The sequence below is a fragment of the Parasteatoda tepidariorum genome, chromosome 7 (assembly GCF_982258835.1).
Source record: "Parasteatoda tepidariorum strain Cologne lab strain chromosome 7, Ptep-v5.0, whole genome shotgun sequence".
In the NCBI taxonomy this organism is placed as follows: Eukaryota; Metazoa; Arthropoda; class Arachnida; order Araneae; family Theridiidae; genus Parasteatoda; species Parasteatoda tepidariorum.
This window is the reverse complement of record NC_141761.1, coordinates 92,384,985-92,405,013: the sequence shown is the minus strand read 5'-3', so window position 1 is coordinate 92,405,013 and position 20,029 is coordinate 92,384,985.

The window sequence follows — 20,029 nt, the reverse complement described above, 5'->3', positions numbered from 1 at the left end:
AATACATATTTTTTTAAATCTGAAATTAGGTGACTGATACATTTTAAAACTGCACTTTAAACTTTACACTGATTCACTTTAAAAAAATCCGGTTCAAATTACAATATAAAGTATCAGGACTTTAGGTACATCATCCATAAAATCCATTTTACAGTAAAACCCATTTTTATCGTAAAATATTAAACCGTAATTTTTACAGTAATATTTATTTAATTAGACGGATTCATTGATTTCACTCTAATTATTATTACTGTAAAAATTAATGCATATCAGATTTCCTTGCTCCTTAACACGTTCCGGTACGAACGAATTTTACGGTAAAAAGTACCGGCACCCTGAGTGCCGGTACTTTTCTCTATGATTTCACCCGGAATTTTTTGCATTGTAAAGAGGTAGTCAACTCTGGAAAATATCAAATTAGTCTAAGCCTAAATGCCCAAACACTTTTTTTGTAAAGGTATTTTTGTATCACTGGAATGTTGCGTTTTCGCAACAGTTGCCAGTAAAAAAAATTTAAATGACTATCGACTTGAAGGGCGATGATTAAATGGCGCGTTCTGCTCAAAACAGGTCTGAAAACCTTATAAAAACTGGTTGGTGCTCAGTATTCATTTCGTGAGGGATTTTGTTTAAAATTTACTGGATGTTTTCAATAATATTACATGATGCAATTAAACTGGATAAAGTGTAAGAAAGTAACCTACAATTCTCCTGCAGCTAGCTCGTGAAATTTGCAAAGATGAGTTTGCAAAGCATATTAATCCGATTCCGCCTCAGTGCAAGGTATAAACCAGGTTATATGTACTTTAAGTTAAAATAGATTTCTAATATTTGATTGCATTAATTAATTCTAAGGATGAAAATAAATACTATAGAGTTTATTTAGATTAAAAGTGTTATTTATATAAGCTATAACTTTTCCAGCATTTAAAACAAGTTGCACTAATTCCTCTATTCAAATTATTTTGAAATGTATATAAATGTAAGTATCAAAAACTGTGTAATATAGAAATATTTTCAACTACACTGGTTATCATAAATTAAGGAAAAATCACAAAAATAGCGATAACTCTTTCAAAAGTAAGCCAAACCGTGCAAAATTTGCATATGTTGTCCACTAAGAGTAGCTGAGTAAAATTGCAATATGCAAATTAGTGGCGCTGCACTCGGCTTACGTCATCTGCCTGGAGCATAAAAGTCCAAGTTTGAGAGAAAGCACACAAATTTTACTGTGATTGCGACATTGAAAATCTGAGATAGCCAATTCGTAATAATGACCTCTAGGCATCATTTGCCTGAAGAACTACGATGGAGAGCCATCGGGAGACTAGAGGCAGGGCAGAGTCAATCAGAAGTGGCCAGATGGCTAAATGTGAGTCCATCTGTGGTTCATAGACTTTGGAGGCAATTTCAAACCACAGATTCGGCATCTAGGAGGTTCAGTCAAGGACGGCCAACTGTTACGACCAGTGCCGATGACCGATATTTGACATTAAGTGCACGCAGGAATAGAACCGCTACTCCGACACATCTTAGATCCTCTCTTGCTGTAGCCACCGGAAGGTTGGTGTCAACGTCAACTGTGCGCAGAAGGCTCCACGAAGGTGGTCTGTATGCGAGACGACCAGCCATTTGCGTGCCGCTCACATCACGCCATAGGAGAGACCGTTTGCAGTGGGCCCGACAACATGTCCACTGGACGTCAGATCAATGGAGGCCTGTTCTCTTTACGGATGAGTCCAGGTTTAGTCTAGAAAGTGACAGTAGACGTTATTTGATATGGAGAGAACCTGGGACCCGTTATCATCCATCAAACATCCGTGAAAGAGATGCATACGGAAGAGGCAGTGTCTGTGTTTGGGGAGGCATATCCTTAGGAGGGCGCACATACCTCCATGTCTTTCCAAGGGGAACCGTGAATGCTCAGGTTTATCGAGACAACATCCTTGATGCTTATGTGCGCCCATATGCCGGGGCAATTGGTGATTGCTTCCTGTTACAGGACGATAATGCAAGACCACACAGAGCTCGCATTGTTGATGATTATCTTCAACAGGAAACAATTACTCGCATGGAGTGGCCAGCTCGATCCCCGGACTTGAATCCTATCGAGCACGTTTGGGATGCTCTAGGGAGGCGTGTATCTGCCATCAATCCGCCCCCTCAGACCCTTGCCACGCTTGCAACTGCTTTACAAGAGCAATGGCTCTCACTTCCTATTGAACTGATAGACCGCATAATTGAAAGCATCACACATCGCTGTTTGTGCTGTATTGCTTCTAGAGGCAATCATATTCCATATTAAAGGTACTTTTTCTATTGCAAACCGATACTTCCAATTTGTTTATTTTATACATGTGCTAATTTCTATACTACTATTAATGTCTGATAATTTCTTTTTATGTTGTTTAATACCTTACTATGTGTTGTATATTGTGGGTAAGTTTCATAAAATTCCATGTGTAATTTCTTGAGTTATCGCGATTTTTGTGAATTTTCCTTAATTTATGATAACCAGTGTATTTACTCTTTTCTTGATCCACTTGCACTGGTAGGACATTTACAGATGCTCGCGGTAAAACAAACCTCATTGCAGAGTTGGCCGTCGATTACAGTAATCGATTACAACTGTAATTGATTACAGATAATTACAGCTCTGTAATCAATTACTTGTAATCACGATTACAAGTAATCAACATTTTTGATTACATCAGAGTAGAGTGAAAATGTAATCGATTACATTTTTCAATTACAGTAATCAATTACTTGTAATCATGATTACAAAGTTTGATTACAGATGTAATCATGATTACATAGTCGATTACAGTAATCAATTACTTGTAATCGTGATTACAAGTAATTACGATTACAAGTAATCACAACGAAAACGATTACGGGTAATTATAATTACAAGTAATCAAAATATATGATTACATGTAATTTGATTACATGTAATTTGATTACATCTAATTGTGATTACTTGTAATCAAACTATACGATTACAAGCTATTACACTTGTATACTATATGCAAATTTATTATGTAAGTATGTATGAGTTTATATATTTTTATGTACATAGAATGTACGCAAGCATGAACGTACAATTTGTGATTCCTATATATACAATGTATGCACAAACGTTGTTTGTATGTACAATATTCATAATTATATTGCATTATACTTAACACTAGATTGCCTAAGGAAGTCATTTTGACTGCTTTTAATTTCAATTAGAAAAACAATGATGTATAAAATGACACAATTTCTTAGAATTTTGTGACTTTTTGTACAACATATAATTTTTTTTATTGTTAATATTTACTAATAGCTTGTTATATAACTGTAAATAATATAAAAAATGTTAAAAATTAATTTTAAACAAATTTATTTAAGCATTCAAAATCCCGTCATTTTGACTGCTTTTGGGCAATATAGATATATACTAATTTTCCGTCCTTCTAGTGTTAATGCAATACGTATACGCTTAGTACATATAACTATGCATTTATGATACATGTACGCATGTATGTTAGTTTGTACGAAAAAGCAATGTTTTGTATCTTTGTATACATAGAAAATATATGTATGAACGTACATGAAAATAATTTTTATACGTTTGCATGATTTTATGTACTTAAGTACATACATTGTATAAATTTACGATAATAGCACGTAAACGTATGTATATAAAATTGTATGAATTTACGTACAATATGTGAGAATGTTATTTAAAGGTACAATATATGCACATAGTTGTGTAAATAAAATGCATACATGTGCATTCACATGTACATCGATATTTGTACATGCAAAGTATGTACTTATGTTCAAAGAACGTATGTACTTGTATAACTACATACTTTGTTAATACTTATTCGCATGTAATGCATGGATGTACAAAAAAATTTATACACACAATGTACGTATGTACATACAACGTATACATGTACATAATTACAAGTAATGTATAAATACATGCGTACATTTAAATATGTGTAATTACAATATACACATACATTGTGCATACATTAAAAAATTTATATAAGTAAAGCTATTAAAGTTTGTTTTAAAATTTATTCTAAGGCACATAAAACTCGACCTCATATTTTTTAGAAAGCAAACTATAATTTTATTTTAAATTTCTAAATATTAATTCCACACATAAAATTTACCGTTTTTTTTGCCATTTAAAAAATGTCTGTGAATCATGCATTATATTATAAAAAAAATAAATCTGCATTGTCAAACATTTCATGAAAATACCTGAAAATAGTTCTTTATTCAAAGAATTTCAAAATGACATAGAACAATTAAAGCTGAAAACTAAATTTAAATATCGTTTGATTTTGTCATTTAACTTGCTTGAGTCATTATAAGTTAACTTACATGCATTTTATTTATTGCATTGTACACATATTTAGACATAAATGTAATGTACATATGTATGTAATGTATGTATGCATGTACAATGTATGTACATACATTCATGCATTGTACATGCATATATAGTACATATGGATATGCATACATGGAACATACGTGCATTGTACATGTGTGGATACATTCATTGGACATATCTATATTGCACCATATGCATAGATAGGGATAGCATGCATGTACACATGTAAAGTTTGTACGAAAGAATTATGCCCAATATATTTATGCACATATGTACTGTATATGTACACACACATGTACATTATATGAACATTATATGTTCATTTCATCATATGTACATCATATGAATATGCATCTGTACGCTATATGTATATACATCTGTACAATATATACATCTGTACAATATATGCATCTCAAATGTGCGTATGTACATACGTTATGCATGTCGAATGTATGTATGAATATATGTAAAATGTAAATTGTCCAATGTATGTACAATCGTACACAAATGTATTATGCATATTTGAATACATACATTGAACATGAGCATATTGTGTATATGTACATCCATACATTGGACATGCATATCATGTACATGTATACATACATATATTGTACATACTATATATATTGTACATACTATATATATACCTATATTGTACATGCATACATATATTATACTGTTCATAAATAAATTGCACATGCATGCATGGGACATACATCGTACAGACAATGTATGTATGTTTGTACAAACAACAAGCACTTGTATATACATGAGTACATGAGCATAGATATACATTTTACATACACAAATATTTGTATAAAATACATATATTCATTGTGTATAAATGTACATGTCCACATTGTTTGCACATATATACGCAATTATTAGCTATACACATACCTACATATATTTTATACCTACAATATAAGTGTATGTACATGTGTGGGAAACTAAAATGTCTGAACATATGCACTAGATAAAATCATATGTACATACATTTTAGTTACATTCATTTGTACGTATACAAATGCGTACAAAATGCAGTACATGTAAATTCGTGCAAAATGTATCATTATAAAATACATTATACTATCTACTGTAAAATATAATCATTTATAAGAATACAATAGTTTTGTAATCGTGTATTTATATTACATGTAATCATAATTACATGTAATCAAATTACATGTAATCATGATTACATGCAATCATATATTTTGATTACTTGCAGTCATAATTACCCGCAATCGTTTTCGTTGTGATTACTTGTAATCGCAATTACTTGGAATCATGATTAAAAGTAATTGATTACTGTAATCGACCATGTAATCATGATTACAGCTGTAATCAAACTTTGTAATCATGATTGCAAGTAATTGATTACTGTAATTAATATTGTAATCATGATTACCGCTGCAATCAAAATTTTTTGAAAATTGTAATCATGATTACAAGTAATTGATTACTGTAATCAAAAAATGTAATCGATTACATTTTTGGCCAACTCTGCCTCGTTGGCTCAGTGGTTAAGGGCACTGAGCTCTCCTTGTGAAGGATCGGGGCTCCATTCTCAGTGGTGGCCAGCCTGCTCAGAGCAGTGATGGCTTAGGGGATAGAGCGCTCGTCTCCCAATGAGGTGAAACGGGTTCGAATCCCAGCGATGGCTGGTCGATTCGAATTCCGCACCGAAAATTTAAAATTGTGTTGGTTTTGAAGAGACAAAGACATTAGCTACAAACAATGAAAAAGAAATTAGTTGCACATATCTACGCCTAAAAAAAGTTAAAAATGAAAATGTAAAAATATTCTGAGCGGTCTGAATCAAAAATTTTACTTGTGTTCACAACCTTTGGTATAAATAACCTATAGACTATAGAGGACGGACAATTATCTGAAACGATAAATGGTAGCCCAAATATAAGAAAAAGTTATTAAAATAATATTATAAATATTATAATCATAATAGTTTAAAAATAAATAATAATAATAAGTAATAATATAATAAATATAATAATATAATGAGTGATAATATAATAATAAAATAATGTAATAAATGTCTATTCTATATAATCAGAAAAAAGCATTTTTATTGTGTTTTTTATCTACTGAAGTAGCATCTGGTTTAAATTTTTTTTTCCACCATCGGTAATTAAGGGTAAAAACAAAGAGAAAAATTTAATTTAACAAATTTAACAAATTTTTTGTACCTAGTTAAAAGATTGCGTCTAACGAATGCAAATATGTTAGTAGATATATATTAAAAATATTGTATTTAATTCACTCCTAGAAACTTTTTAAAAGGATGCATTTCAATTTCCAATTTTTAGAAAATTATTTGAATTCAAGAATGTTGGATGTCTTTGACAACCATAAAATTGCATTGTTCTTGTAAGGAACAATGCAACTTTATCGTTGCCTTGCTAAGAACAACGCATTGTTCCTGTAAAGAAAAGTAGATACAGTGAAAAAATTATTTGCATCTATAAATGTTAAAAATAAAATTGTAAAAATATACTTCGAGGAGTGTTTTACTAGATTATTTCATTTTTTCCGTAAATCTTGTACACATTCAAAAACACAGAGAGGTATAGGCCTTTTTTAATTGAAAACAATAGTTTTGAAAGTTAATTTGAAAGAGAGTAAATTTAACTGAATAAATGGTTTTCATGTCATGTTCTAAAATATTATGATAAAAATTATCAAATTTTATTGCCGATTTATGACACATAGTAAAATTATATTTTATTGTTAATTTTACCAGAATCATTACTAAAGTGTTTCGGTAAAAATTACCGAGCGTTTTTGTGTTCCCTTAGAGTCAGAAATACGTTAAACTTGACCATATTCATGCAGTTTTGACCATATTTTTTTTCAGTGTACTTATGATAAGGATCAGGATAGTTCTGATCATGTAACTTACACAAAACTGTTTCTATAAATTTATTGTTTATGATAATCTGACGTCTCAAACTTTTAATCATAAAATTTATTATAGTGCTCATTTTATTTAAATTGAAAATTACATCTGATAATTATCTTATAACAGTCGTTGAATAGCCGACTCAAATTTTGGGTTTTCGACTACTAATGTTCAACTTCATAGCCTTGTAATTTTGAACCCAATCCAGAAGACAAGGGAACTCCTGGATCGAGTATTGGGAGAAATTTGCCTTTGTGGAGGAATTTTTGATGGAGATAACCCGTATTTGGGTTACATGAAGATGAAAACACCGAAAAGCTTCCATGGTTAGCCTGCTGGCAAGGGGACTCTAACCCATAATCCGTCTACCACTAAGAATATTTTAAGTCAGCACTGTGATCTGTGCGAGCTGGGTGCGGAATTCGTATCGACCAGCCATATCTGGTATTCGAACCAGGTTGAGAATATTTAACGCATGTACCATAAGAACCAATGGAGTTCAAAATCAACTGCTGTAAGCTTATAATCGGTTCAATCTTTTGAGATAGCCCTATTAAATCACTTTAGTTTGAATGCTTGCTGTTGGGTCAGAAATTGTAATGGAATGAAGAATGTATTTGAATGTTGCTATCGGTGAACGAGTACACATTACGATGAAACAATTACTTACCAAATGTTCGTTATTGATCAGAAAATAATAAAAAAAACAGTTTTTTTCTCTGCAATATACTTTTAAAACAAGGATAAAATAATTACTTATCACTGATGGTTAATTTGATAAAAAATATAAAATAGTTGTTTTTTTATTGTTATTTTTTAGAAAAATAAAGAGGAATCATTTCTTTTTGCTCGTTATTCAACGGTAAAGAAATGAGGAAAAAGAGGCTATTGTTTACTCTTATTAGCAAGAAAATATAAATGTATTAGTTGATTTTTTCTTGGCTTGAAAATGAAGATAAAATAGTTCATTTTAAACATTTTTTATTGGTAAAAAGTTTAAATCAGTGGATACACTTGTTGTTTGTAAATTATGGAATTGTTGCTTTTAAAAAATAGTTAGTGAATAGCAAATAAGTATAAAGCTATTGCTTTTAGCACATCTAAGTTAGAAAATAATAATTAAACAGTTGCTTTTCAGGATACATGTCAGAAAATAAAAAAAATGGAAGAACTTGAAATATTAGAACAACAAATACAATAAAATATAAGATATAAAATAAAAAACGTTGCTGTGTCTGCGCATGAAAACATTTATGTGCGAACGCGTTTACTTTATTAGAATATTTAATATTTAATTTTTTTTTTTCATGAAATAATTAGTTGTTGAAATTTCCTTTTTAAAGATTATTGATCCAACGTAAATATTGATCCAACAGTTTTATGGAATTTTTTATCAGAAAAATGTATTAAGTTTGAAAGTTCATAACTTATAATTAAAAAAAAAAAAATTTCGGTTGTTTCCAAATTGATAAATTCTTCATATGACTTCACACTGAGAAAAAAATTATGGTCAAAACTATCAGAGTACTTAAAAGTTCGGAAATTTTTACTGAAACGCTTTGGTAATGAATTCGGTAAAATTAACACTAAAATATGGCATAAAAACAATTTATTGGATTAAATTTACTTTTCAGTTTTGAATTTTTTCCTAAATGTGTGGTAATAAGGAATAAAAGTTTGAAAACCAGAATTTCCGGTAAACCCTTACAATATGAAAGGAAAAATTATCGAATAAATGTTTTAAATACCACGTATTTATGTTTTATTATTTTGTTTTAGTTATTTTGTTTTATTTATTATGCTTTATTTATAATGTTTTATTAACAATTATGGTTCATTTTAACAGAAATGTCATTAACAGAAATGTCATGTCAGACACAGAGTCTGGAAATTTTGCCAGAATTTTTTTTCTCCTTACACGTTTTTTGATATTTTGCTCAAAAGTTATTAAAGAAGAATGGTGAAAATCAATCGAGAATCAAAAGAAGAAAAACGATCGGAGGAAAGATTTTTTTTCCTCCAAGATGTTTGCCATAGAAATTTTACTTAGGCTGGTTCCCGAATTTCTTGGAAAAACGCGGAAATCTTTCTTCGCGGGGAGATATGGATGTAATAAAGTTTAAATAGTTTATACCTGGTTCTTAGAATGCCAATAGAATTTTTAGTTCTTCCTGGATGCAGGTATTTTGCTCCATAAATTTGAAACTCCAGACTTGGCAAAATTGTAAAGTCTAATTTGATTACTTTGAAACTTACACTTAAATAATTTTATCACTTCAGTAGAATAGTTGCTATATTTGCTTCAGTTACTGCTGGGAGCTTTGGGAGGTGTTAATTCAATATTAAATACGGTAATATTTTTTTTTAATTCTAAACCTCATACTTACACAAAGAGAAAATGATCACAAAGAGAAAAAGATTCTTGTAAAACTTACCGTACTGTGAGTTAATAAAATTTCTAATGGGAAAAAAAACAGCATAATTTTGGTTAATAAAATCAAAATATACGGTATTTAAACCATTTAACAATTTTTTCGTTCATATGGTAGGTTGAATAGTTTACCGGAAAATATGGTTTTTAAAGTTATAGTTCTTGTAACCAAACATTTAGTAAAAAGTACTAAGTCGAGGAGCAAATTTAACTGAATTATTTTAATAAATTTAACAGAACTAACTGTCTTTTATGCTGAGCTCTAAGTTATCATGATAAAATTACAAAATTTTACCACATTTACCAAATTTTATCGCACATTATAGAAAGATATTTTATTGTTAATTTTGACAAAATCATTTACCAAAGAACTTCAGTAAGCAGCGGATGGAGCTTAATAGAGTTTAAATAACTTTTATACTATTTTTGTCTTTTTATTGTGTAGGACCTTTTTTAAACTAAGCGGAGCTAGTGTCTAAGATATTTTTTCTGACTTCATAGTTTTGAACGTCGTATTTTTTTCAGGCATAAACTATGTGACTTACACGTATTTCTAGAGATGAAAAATTGAATATTCGGCTAGTGTAGTTTTTGTCGTAAACTTTTATTTGCGACAATTACATAGTGTTTATTGACGTTCTAGTTCCCTAAAATAATGTTCATTTTATTGCTAAATTTCTCCGTAAAATTAAGAAAAAAATTTCACTAAATACGTTTTAAGTAGGCTGGAATCGGGTCATTCCCACAATGAAGCTAATGAAAATCTCACGATGTTCCTAGAACCTGATGCTCCTTGGTTCAAAATATTTTAGATTTATGATACTGCATTTGTTCAAATAAAAACGCCGACTATTGTCTTTCGAAAAATGCGATGGTGGTTGAATCTATTTTGCACCAAATTTTCGTGCATTCCACCAGAAATGAAAATAAGAAATGGTTGTTAAAATGAGTTTTAAAAAAGGGCATTCTGAAGTAATAATGTGTATTTTAGTTTAACAATGAATAAAGATGCGCACTTTCTTCAGTTTCTATTGTTCCTTTTATTTGTATAAAAAGGTAAGTTTCTTCATAATTTTTTATTAGTGTGAGAACTTTCATTTTGTTTTCATTTGAAATTTTTAAATAACAGTAATTAAAAAGATTCCATTATTTATAAAAATGCTTCAAGTACAAAGCAATTACGGACTTAGTATTTTTCTTATGATATTTTTAAAATTATTAACAAGTTTTAATTTCAGATTTTATTCCATTATTTCGTTAATTTAATTTTTCATTTAATGTAAAGCATCTAATTGTTTATAAATCAAGTAATTTCACAAAAATTTTTTGTTTTTTTCCCAAGAAGTTTTTGATGTTAAAAATTATCAAATAATCGGATTTTCACAATGAGAAAAAAATAGGATCAAAACTACCAGAAGATAGAAAAAATTACCATATATCTGGCTCTATAGGAACACAAAAAAGCTTGGTATTTTTTACCGCAGCGCTTTGGTAAAATTAGTAATAAAATAAGGCTTACAAATTTTGGTAAATGTGGTAAAATTTGGTAATTTTATCATGATGACTTAGAGCATGACATAAAAAGCATTTATTCGGTTAAATTCACTTTTCAGTTTCGCATTTTTTACTAAATGTATGGCAGTAATAACTATAATTTTTAAAACCAGAATTTCAGTTAAATCATTATTATATGAACTGAAAAATTGCCAAATGAATGGTTTAAATGCCGTATACCTTTATTTTTTTGATAGAATTGTCATTACCATACAAAACAATAATTTTAATCGAATTTTGTTCACTGCTGTTGAGAAGAAAAAAAAATTAATAAGGATGCACGACGTTTTAGAAATCTGTTTTAAGTAAGTGAAAAAAAAAAGATATGATTGTATAATATTTTTCGAAAAAAAGAAAAAAATCGGGACATGAGAGTATATGAATTTTAACATCTTTTAAATTACTGCAAAATCAAACTACAAGCAAAAAGTAACTCGTAATAAACATCAAACATAATAACAAAATAAGTATCAATGTTTGTTCAAGTCAGTTTAATCCATTTTATAGGACTAAAATCATTGCAGTGCTTTTAGTTTTTGCATCATCGTTACACAATCTAGAGATGGTGTCATACTTTTTACTTTACCTTGGTACCAATTACATCTTATTATTTCAAAAAATAACAATATTTGTACTTTTTAGGAAAAAAATTTGTTAAGAAAAATGATAGATGGTTTTAAAACTTTTCGAGGGCAAACGATTTTATTTCGTTTGTTCTAATTCTGCTGTTTATCATTTATCAATATAAGTGGTCGTAATTATTTAGATATCTCATAAAAAAACTACCTTAATAATTTATTTTCACCTAAATTCAGACGCTACAAATAAACAAAGCAAAATAATGAAATTGGAAAAGTTCAAATTAAAAGACAGATGAGATGGAATGCTTTTGGAACACACAGCAAATGATTGATCTTATATGTCTCATCTGAAATTTACAAAAACCTGCTTTACAATCAGCGCTCTAAGTAGCCCTAAAAGTGTGATTGATTAAATGAAAATGATTGTGTTTTATAAATTTAGAGCTCATTTTAATAGAAATAATATTCTCAAAAATATTTCTTTAATTTTTATAATAATAGGTAATATAAAACCGATAATAATAGGAAAATATAAAACAGTTAATTGACTAAAATTAGGTGATGCAACAGACATTTAGAAACTTTAAAATTATGTAATTAAAAAAGATACTACGAATTAAGAACACATAATACATATGCAGAAATTTTTGTTTTTAATGCATAACAGATTTGAAAACAATTTTTTTTAAATCCTCTAACTCATTTATAAATAAGGGCAGGCGATATTTTAAGGCTAATAAATAAGGGCAGGCGATATTTTAAGTTACGAAATCATACCCGAAAAGTACTTTTTCTGAGCAAACATATCCTTTTTTCGAACGATTCGCATTTGTGACCCCCATTCTGAAATTAAGAGGGGAGTCGCAATCTGGGAAATATGGCCCCAATAGTTTGGTTAGGAGAGTGGCCCAAATTTTGGACTCCTTCATGTTAATATTACATTTTGCGTATTTCGCCATATCTCGAGAACTTTTTCACCGAAGTGAAACTTTTCGCACACAATTATAAAATTTGTTTATCCGAAGATGATTCCATTCAAAAAATAACTTTTATTATTTTTTTTTATTATTTTGCTTAATAATCATTAATTTTCTTTAATTGTAATGAATTAATTTTAAAAATAATAATAATATATATATACACCGAAGAGCCATTACATTATGACCACCCTGCTAATAACATGTAGGACCACGTTTAGCCCTCAAAACTGCTAGTACCCGCCGTGGCATTGATTCCACAAGGTGCTGATAGGTAGTCTGAGGTATCTGGTACCAAGCGCTCACCAACTGGTCCTGCAATTCCCTCACATTGCGAGGGGGTAGCGTGGCAGCACGAATTTGGTTTTCAAAGTAGGACCACAAATGCTCTTTTGGATTAAGGTCAGGTGAATTTGGGGGCCAAGACATGACTTGAAAGTCACTGGAATATTCCTCGAACCAATCCATGACGATTTGACCCTTATGACATGGTGCATTATCCTGCTGGTAAACTGTTGCCATGAATGGGTGAACCTGGTCTGCAACTATGTTCAAGTAGCTTACAGACGTCAGGGATTGTTCTATGAGGATTATGGGTCTTAATGTGACCCAAGAAAACATTGTTCCTGGGCGAGAAGCCATGAAAATCTGGGCGAGCCCATTGTTATAGATGGAGGGTGGTCATAATGTAATGGCTCTTCGGTGTATATATATAATGTATATAAATGAATTAATTAAAAAAATAATATTTATGATTTCCTGTTTGCATGCCTTCCCAAAGCGATTGCCTACATAAAAATATAACTGGTTTTCCCTCGTTAGTCGAAATTTTTAGTTACTCTGACAATTTTTAAGAAAGGCAGGAAGTTTTCCCCAACTTAGCATTTTGGACAGCTTTATGACAGATAATTATCTTATTATTTAAGTCTAGTGCATTTTAATTTATGACTAGAATCTGAAAAATTATAAGAAATGCAAGAAGTTTCATCTAAGCAACATTTTGGATAGCTTTAACAAATAATTATCTTATTACTTGAGTCCAGTGGATTTTGTATTATGACCAGACAGTAAAGAGCTACAAAGTATCCTACAATATTTAAAAAATATTGAAAATTTATCCATTTTATGCAATAGTTAAAGAAAATTGTAAATAAATTAAATTAATTGAGCAATTTTTAAAAATTATTTTTAAATCGTATTATCGCAACTGTCTTTTATCTAGCTAATTTTTCTAAGTAAAAACCACATTTTCAACCATTTAAACTTTTGACCTGAGGAGGGTATATGTCCTTAATAGACTTGTAACTAACTTGTTTCGAACGAAAAATTTTACTTAAACGCTTTTAAAACAATAACCGATAAAAACAAAACCAATTACGAAAACAATCATTGGCTTAGTATGGAGAATCTTAACGTTTTACATCAAGATTATCCACACAGCTGTTAACAATTCTTTTCCTCATCTGTTAACGCTGTTGACTTAAGCAAACACGCTTTTACTAAAATAGAAAGATGCTCGTAAAAGATAAGATCGCCTTTCTTCAAACAACTTCATGCTGATGCGCAAACGAATCACTACAACCTAATAAATTTTCGGAGCAATTTCAACTTTCTGGAATTGCAAATTTCGTGTTTCTATTTTTGCATAAAATGCTCCAATGGTTTGTTGCGTGCACGCCATCTTTTGTTACAGTCTACTGAAATACCATATTTTCTGGAATATACTCCAGACGCGAAAATAAAGTAAACCAGCCACAAACTAATCACAATAGCCGCGGGCAGAGAGTTACGAGACTTCCTCGTGTTTGTAGAGAAATGTGTTTTGGTATGCTCAAAGCCTTTTAAATCTTAAGTTATTTCGATTATGAAGTTGACTTCATCGCATATTAAGCAGCCGTGTTTTGTTTTTATATTTTATGTGCATTTGTCATTACTTACTTAGCTTAGTGACATAAATAGTGGATATATAGGTATCGTCTGTTTCTTTTTCTGGATTATTCGAATTCTTGAAGAAAGTACTGCGTAGCTTTATTATTTACCTACATTTCTAGAGATGCGCTAAAAAGTTATTTAAATCAATCGCAGATTATTGAAATACTTTAGAAAAACACAGAATATGCATCTGATAAACACTTTTTTCTTACACTTTTTTCTTAAGGCGCTTTTAAAAGAGACAAATAACTTATTCGATCTTTAAAAATCTTATCTCGCATTTTGATTATGTATTTATATGATTTTTAAAAGTGTTTAAAAAAATATGGATTACTTAGGCAATGGTGTTTCAAATAAACGTAATAATGCAATTGAAACACTTTTTTTAAGCATCTCTCAAGATGGCAAAAAAACTTGACCTTGAAAAAGTATACTTCCAGCTTTATTGTTTATTAATAAACAGCGTATTTCAAATAAATAAATGAATAAATAAAATAGTGGTTAAAATAATAATAGATTACTAAGGACTTAGAATTTGAATGTATATGATTCTCGCTGCTTAATTGTTTATTGGTAATTTTAAACTGCTTGTTTCAAAAAATGCGTAAAAACATCTTAATTAATCAGTGATTACATAAATATTTAAAAAAAAACTTTAATATGTATAGAGAGTAGCAATTTTTTAAGTAATCTATGAAAACAAGAGCATGTAGTATTGTAAAGGTAATATTACCCAAGTTTTAGTGTTGCAAACCGAAACAATCAGATTGAACAATCAGAATGAACCCTTTTTTTGTCACGACTAATCCGTTAATTAAAGTGATCAATAAATAGATGTACACAGAGTTGCTGTGGGATTCGAACCCGCTATCTCTACGCTCCTATTTTGGATGTTTAGACATACCTGATGCGTAACAGTTAAGTTACTGATTAAGTTTAACCTTAATCAGGCATTTTTACATTTACAAATGCACATTTTTTATAGTTTACAATGTCAGTAGATGTTAACTTATAGCTTACATAGGAAAAAAAACCCAATTAATTGACAAGAAACAAAGTTAACAAGTGTTTACTAAAATAGAAGTTATCAAACTGAACATTTTTACGCCATCTCAAACTGCACTAATATTGTTAAAATTAGCAAATTTTGGATAAAATTATACCAAATTTTACCGCATTTACTGCCAAACATAACGGTAATAAAAACTATATTTTATTGTTAATTTTCCCAAAAACTCATTACAAAAGTGCTTCGTCCCGCAGTGGACTGATCGTTAATACACGGTTCCCAGCAGATCACCGAAGTCAAGCATCACTGGCTACGGTCAGTGTGCGGGTGGGTGACCACTTGGATCAGCCTGCGTAGGGACCGAGGGTGTGCGGTATGGGTCCTCGTTAAACTGTTCTACCGTAAAGTGCTCGACTTCGCCTGCAGGTCGTCGGGCTACCGAAACGGGGGTGCCATCCCCTCTGCAGAGGATCAAAATTGCGATGGCATGTCTTCGGATCATCTTCAGGGATGTTTTCCAGACCGTCGCCAATAGCCCATTGTGCAGCTCTAGTGCGACGTAAATGAACAACAACAGCAACAGCAACAACAAAAGTGCTTCGATAAAAATTACCGCACTTTTTGGTGTTTCCATTGAGGCAGAAATACGGAACACTTTACCACGTTTTGGTAGTTTTGACTATACTTTTTTTTCTCAGTGTTAGTCCTTACTAGTTAGTCCTTACTAAGTTTCTCAGTGTTTCCCCTTACTGAAGGTTTCTCGCTGTAAGCCTAAGAAAATTCACTCTAAATGTACAATTCTTCGCGCAATTTCTAATTAGCTTAAAGATATAAGGCTTGATTGTAATAAGCCTAAAATAATAGTAGTACTGAAAAAATTTCTAATTAGTCTAGCTAATTGCATTCGCAAGGATATTTAGTTTGAGCCGGATTCTTTCATTAGATTGAAACACATATACCTTCGGGTACGGACCGTTTCGCCCGGTTTATTCCCAACGCTAGCGTTTTTGAAGTAAAAGAACATTGCCCGGTATACACTTTCCTAGTATATTACAACAATTTCGTTGTCAAATATAATATGAATGTGTATCACGATTTCGAGATTTGTGGTTCGTTCTATCACGGTTTAGACGTCTGGGGTCTTACGGTCGCAATTTCGACCGGGAATTATTTATACATAAAACCTTAACGATTCACGTGAATAATATGAAGAAAATTTTGGGCAAGCGAACAGAATTCATTTAAAGTTTTGGGTAAAAAAAAAATTTTTTTCAATTTTAACTTACATAATAATTTTCGCATTTTGATTTTTATTTCGGTTTAAGTTTTGCATATTAAAAACTATTGGCTGAAAAAACTATAAATCAAAATTCTTGGTACATTAATTGCAGAGTATCCTGTACGTTATTATTCATGCATCATAATTTTTTTCACCGTAACAAAAGTTTCGTAATATATCATATTTTAGAAGAAAAAAAACCCCTAAATATATGAAATTTTAAGTCAAGCAAATAATGTGAAACAATGTGATTGTTATGACACTTTGAACTGATTGGTAAAATATCTCTCTAATCCTATGATTATTTTTATACTTTATGCTGTTAGTTTTTTTAGTAAATTTGAGTATGTTAGAATTTATAAGCTTATCATGCATCTGCATCAGGCCAAGTTTGCAAAACTCAAAGGCACCGAAACGTTATCTCAAAAGAAGATAAACATTAAGAAATCTGATAAGCTAGGAAAGGAAGTATTAAGATAGTACCAAAGCTTAGGTTAATTCTAACTGCTTTAATTACAGGCAATTTTATGAAAAAAAAGGATATATAATATAAAGTATAGTATTCATTCGAATTTGATTAGAAATAATACATTTCAATGAAGAGCTTAATAAAGAAAATATTTCAAATATCATCCATCATTATCGCATTAAAGCCATTAGAAGGCTTCTGATATCTCATTGCCGTATTTACACATACTTCATATATGCTTTATATGTTTTTCGGTTGAGTTCACCATCTCCTTCGGACATAATAGGATGTCACTCATTAGGAACTATTGCATATTAGTCCAAATCTTTCTGTTTGTTTACAGCTGGAAGTATCATCCATATAAATGATACTTCCAGGTGCATTACTTTATAACGTTTTGAAATATTTCTTTTAGTATCGTGACATGCTTAAGAATTCAGTTTAAGTTAAATTTTGTTAAAGATTAATTTTTATTAGGGCTGTTGTCAAAGCATTACTCCATATTCAGATGATGAAATATTTCATGTTTAAAATATGTACACGTGTATTTTTTTCTGTTCATTATAAACAGTGCAGCTGTAAACTGTTTATATGTAACAAGTAACAATAAGTATATATTATGATCTCATATTGGTACAAAAAAGAGTTTATTGAAAGAAGGTTCTCAGTAATATTTCACTGAACTTAGAACTATCGGTTTTAGAAAACGTAGCAACCGTTGAAAAAACTAATTGTCTTATTAAGTCATGAATGTGAGTTAAAAGTTAGGTTTGGGAAGGAAGGTTTGTTAAAAGGAAAGTTTGTTGACAATTAGATCTTAAGGTTTAAATCCTTAAGACGTTTTTCATCTTATAAAGATTTTCTGAAGAATATTTCATAGCTAAGTAAACTACACAATTACATTATTACTTTAACTAAACTAATTTATTTACAAAATCGATTAATTTATCACAAAATCAGTTAAAATAAAATTTTTCGCAGACACTGGAATATTTCTTTTTTTAAAATATGCATACTTAAATTTTTCTTTATATTTTAAATGGAGAGGTTATAATTTGTTAAAACGTAACAATAAGCAGATATTATGGTCGCCTGTTGGCTCAAACAAAGACCTTTTTGAAAAAAGGTTCTAACCAACGTTTCAGTGAATCATTAAGAAATTTGTGATCATATGAAAATTTTTTTGAACAAACATTCGTGACTAAGTTTTATTATAAAATTACTATATACCATATTAATTAAACTAAATTACTTTCAAATGCAACTAGTTTATCACAAAATTAGCTAAAATATAATTTGTCGCGGACACTGGAATATTTCCTATTTCAAATATGTACACGTACATTTTTCTTTTTAATATAAATGGAGAGACTATAAATTATTAAAATGTAATAATAAGCAGATATTATGGTCTCCTGTTGGCACAAATAAAGAAATTATTGAAAAAAAAGCTTCTAACTATAACAGGGAAAAGTAATTTAAAAGAAATGTGGCAACATGCACTATAAAAAATGTTTGTGTACCTCAACACCAAAAATGGGAGTACTGTAAACAACATTTTTTACAGTGTACTCACGCCGCAGATCAGATAAGAACTAGTCACGTAAAGACACGGTTTCTAGTATAACACCGAAGTCAAGCAGGGCCGCCTCGAAAGAACTCCTCCTGTAACTCCTCCTTTTTTCGAGGCGGCCCTGAGTCAAGCCGCACTGCCTACGGTTCGGAAGCTGGTGGGTGACCACTTTGATCCGCCTGCGTAGGGGCCGAGTGTGTGCGGTATCGGTCCTCGTTAAATTGTTTTACCGTAAAATGCTCGACTTCGCTCGTAGGTCGTCGGGCTACTAAAATGGGGCAGACATCAAAATTGTAATGGCATGTCTTCGAATCATCCTCAAGGAGGGTCCGCCGCCAATAGCCCATTGTGTAGCTCTACTGCAATGTAAAAAAAGTACCTACCTAGCTGTTAAAAACTGTGACTGAATTAATAACTTAACAGAATCGGACAAGTGAAAATTGTACAAGTGTAAATCTTCAGAAAGCAAATTGGAATCGTATTCCCCTAACCTTAGCAAATGTGACTTCGTCAAATATATTTATCACGAAACTCGTCTTTATTGCTTTTTTCTATGTCTAAATAACACATTTAATTATAATCCACTCTCACCTCAGTTGAAAGACCTTTTTCCCCAAGGAAGAGATTTTCCACTATCTATATCACTTCCTCTGTGATTCGTTTATGGATTCAATGAAGCGAAAGTGATTTTGTCCAATCAGTGAATGTGATTTTATAGAGAGGGGAATAAAAAGGGAAATCAGAAAAATATATAAAGAGACTAACCTTTTACCTACTGACCTGAAAGTGGGATTTCGAAAGTTTGTGTCGTTAATAAAGCAATCGGAATTTTCACGAAGCGGAAACTTGTTCGGTAAAATATTAAAAAAGAGGAAAAAGAGAGAGAGAGAGAGAGACATGGG